The sequence below is a fragment of the Sciurus carolinensis genome, chromosome 13, assembly GCF_902686445.1.
Source record: "Sciurus carolinensis chromosome 13, mSciCar1.2, whole genome shotgun sequence".
NCBI classification, from domain to species: Eukaryota; Metazoa; Chordata; class Mammalia; order Rodentia; family Sciuridae; genus Sciurus; species Sciurus carolinensis.
In genome coordinates this window covers 79,050,009-79,054,307 of record NC_062225.1, presented here as the reverse complement: position 1 = coordinate 79,054,307, position 4,299 = coordinate 79,050,009, and positions in this window count along the sequence as shown.

Here is a 4,299-nt window from a genome sequence, read left to right as displayed (position 1 = left end):
CCTCTCCCAAATATCACCCCTCTCTTTTTCACATCTCTGTCCTGGGTTAGCTCCATCCTCTCTCACCTCCACTTCTCTTTGGACTCCCTTTCTGAACTTCTGGACCAGTTGCTTTCTTCTGGGTGTTCCATGACCCTTTAAAACATACACTGGGCTGCACAAGGTGGAGCATGCCTGTAACCCCAGCAACCGGGGAGGCTGAGGCAGGAGGATCACAGGTTCATAGCCAGCCTTAGCAACTTAGTGAGGCCCTAAGCAACTCAGTGAGACCCTGTCTAAATAAATAAATGAATAAATGAATACATAAATAAATGGACTGGGGATGCAGGTCAGTAGTAAAATGTCTCTGGGTTCAATCCCCAGTACCAAAAATACATAAATAAATAAATAAAAATAAATAAAATGTGCACCAGTTCAGCCTCTCAGCCCCTTTCATTCCTCAGCTTCACTGATGGTCACAGCAAAGGGCCTGCAATCCAGCAGGCAGACCTAGAATCCATCTGGGAAAGGGGATAAGGGAAGTTGGCTGCTGAGAAAGGCTGGCTCTCCATACCAATAACTTTGTCCCTGTCACAATTGTTGTGAGGCTAGATCACATACATGCATGAACACATAATTAATCCTCAACTGTTAGTGATTATTCTTTTTTTCTTGGGAGTGGGTACTGAGGTTTGAACCCGGGGTACTTCAGCACTGAGCCACATCCTAGCTCTTTATTTTATGTTTTATTTTGAGACAGTCTCACTAAATTGCTTAGGGTCTCACTAAGTTGCTGAGACTGGCCTCAAACTTTTGGTCATCTTGCCTCAGCCTCCAGAACTGCTGGGCTTATAGGTATGCACCACTGTGCCTGCCTTGTTAGTGATTATTCTTTTTTTTTTGTATGTAAAAGTTTTTTTGTTTTTTTTTTCTTTTTTTATTGTAAACAAATGGGATACATGTTGTTTCTCTGTTTGTACATAGAGTAAAGGCATACCATTTGTGTAATCATAAATTTACATAGGGTGATGTTGGTTGATTCATTCTGTTATTTTTCCCCTTCCCCCCACCCCTCCCACCCCTCTTTTCCCTCTATACAGTCCTTCCTTCCCCCATTCTTGCCCCCCTCCCTAACCCTCACTCTAACCCTAAAACTAACCCCTCCCACGCCCCATTATGTATCATCATCCACTTATCAGCGAGATCATTCTTCCTTTGGTTTTTTGAGATTGGCTTATCTCACTTAGCATGATATTCTCCAATTTCGTCCATTTGCCTGCAAATGCCATAATTTTATCATTCTTTATGGCTGAGTAATATTCCATTGTATATATATGCCACAGTTTCTTTATCCATTCATCAACTGAAGGGCATCTAGGTTGGTTCTACAATCTGGCTATGGTGAATTGAGCAGCAATGAACATTGATGTGGCTGTATCTCCGTAGTATGCTGATTTTAAGTCCTTTGGGTATAGGCCAAGGAGTGGGATAGCTGGGTCAAATGGTAGTTCCATTCCAAGTTTTCTAAGGAATCTCCATACTGCCTTCCAGAGTGGCTGCACTAATTTGCAACCCCACCAGCAATGTATGAGTGTACCTTTTTCCCCACATCCTCGCCAACACCTGTTGTTGCTTGTATTCTTGATAATCGCCATTCTGATTGGGGTGAGATGGAATCTTAGGGTGGTTTTGATTTGCATTTCTCTTATTACTAGAGATGTTGAACATTTTTCCATATGTTTGTTGATTGTTTGTAGGTCTTCTTCTGTGAAGTGTCTGTTCATTTCCTTAGACCATTTGTCGATTGGGTTATTTGTAGTCTTGGTGTTGAGTTTTTTGAGTTCTTTATAGATTCTGGAGATTAGTGCTCTATCTGAAGTATGATTGGCAAAGATTTTCTCCCACTCTGTAGGCTCTTTCTTCGCATTGCTGATAGTTTCCTTTGCTGAGAGAAAGCTTTTTAGTTTGAATCTATCCCAGTTGTTGATTCTTGCTTTTATTTCTTGTGCTATGGGAGTCCTGTTGAGAAAGTCTGGTCCTAAGCCGACATGTTGAAGATCTGGACCTACTTTTTCTTCTATAAGATGCAGAGTCTCTGGTCTGATTCCGAGGTCCTTAATCCATTTTGAGTTTAGTTTTGTGCACGGTGAGAGATATGGGTTTAGTTTCATTTTGTTGCATATGGATTTCCAATTTTCCCAGCACCATTTGTTGAAGATACTATCTTTTCTCCATTGCATATTTTTGGCCCCTTTGTCTAGTATGAGAAAATTATATTTATTTGGGTTTGTGTCCGTGTCCTCTATTCTGTACCATTGATCTACCTGTCTATTTTGGTACCAATACCATGCCGTTTTTGTTACTATTGCTTTGTAGTACAGTTGAAGTTCTGGTATTGCAATACCCCCTGTTTCATTTTTCCTGCGAAGGATTGCTTTAGCAATTCTGGGTTTCTTATTCTTCCAGATGAATTTCATGATTGCTTGTTCTACTTCTGTAAGGTACATCATTGGGATTTTAATTGGAATTGCATTGAATCTGTATAGCACTTTTGGTAGTATGGCCATTTTGACAATATTAATTCTGCCTATCCAGGAACATGTGAGATCTTTCCATCTTCTAAGGTGTTCTTTAATTTCTTTCTTTAGTGTTCTGTAGTTCTCATTGTAGAGGTCTTTCACCTCTTTTGTGAGATTGATTCCCAAGTATTTTATTTTTTTCGAGGCTATTGTGAATGGGGTATTTTTCCTAACTTCTCTTTCTGAAGATTCATCACTTATGTATAAAAATGCATTAGATTTATGAGCATTGATCTTATATCCCGCTACTTTACTAAATTCATTTATGAGTTCTAAGAGTTTTCTGGTGGAATTTCCTGGTTCCTCTAAGTATATAATCATATCATCAGCAAACAGGGATAGTTTGAGTTCTTCTTTTCCAATTCGTATCCCTTTAATTTCTTTGGTCTGTCTAATTGCTCTGGCTAGAGTTTCAAGGATGATATTGAACAGGAGTGGTGAGAGAGGGCATCCCTGCCTTGTTCCAGATTTTAGGGGGAATGCTTTCAGTTTTTCACCATTAAGAATGATATTAGCCATGGGCTTAGCATAGATGGCCTTTACAATGTTAAGGAACGTTCCCACTATCCCTATTTTTTCTAGTGTTTTGAGCATGAAGGGGTGCTGTATTTTATCAAATGCTTTTTCTGCATCTATTGAAATAATCATGTGATTCTTGACTTTAAGTCTGTTGATATGGTGAATTACATTTATTGATTTCCTGATGTTGAACCAACCTTGCATCCCTGGGATGAAACCCACTTGATCATGGTGCACTATCTTTTTAATATGTTTTTGTATGCGATTTGCTAAAATTTTGTTGAGAATTTTTGCGTCGATGTTCATTAAGGATATTGGTCTGAAATTTTCTTTCCTCGATGTGTCTCTGTCTGGTTTAGGTATCAGGGTGATATTGGCTTCATAGAATGAGTTTGGGAGGGTTCCCTCCTCTATTTCATGGAATACTTTGAAAAGTATTGGAATGAGTTCTTCTTTAAAGGTTTTGTAGAACTCGGCTGAGAAACCATCAGGTCCTGGACTTTTCTTTGTTGGTAGGCTTTTGATGACTTCTTCTATTTCATTACTTGAAATTGGTCTATTTAAATTGTGTATGTCCTCCTCGTTTAGTTTAGGCAATTCATAGGTCTCTAGAAACTTGTTGATATCTTTGAAATTTTCTATTTTGTTGGAGTATAGATTTTCAAAATAGCTTCTAATTATGTTTTGTATTTCAGTCGTGTCTGTTGTGATATTTCCTTGTTCATTCCGAATTTTGGTGATTTGGGTTTTCTCTCGTCTTCTCTTTGTTAGTGTGGCTAAAGGTTTATCAATTTTGTTTATTTTTTCAAAGAACCAACTATTTATTTTGTCAATTTTTTGTATTGTTTCTTTTGTTTCAATTTCGTTGATTTCAGCTCTGAGTTTAACTATTTCCTGTCTTCTACTACTTTTGGTGTTGGTCTGTTCTTCTTTTTCTAGGGCTTTGAGCTGTAGTGTTAGGTTGTTTATTTGTTGAGTTTTGCTTCTTTTATTGAATGCGCTCCATGAAATAAATTTTCCTCTAAGTACGGCTTTCATAGTGTCCCAGAGATTTTGATATGATGTGTCTTTGTTCTCATTTACCTCTAAGAATTTTTTAATTTCCTTCCTAATATCTTCTGTTATCCATTCATCATATAATAGCATATTGTTTAATCTCCAGGTGTTGGAGTAATTTCTGTTTTTTACTCTTTCATTTATTTCTAGTTTCAATCCATTATGA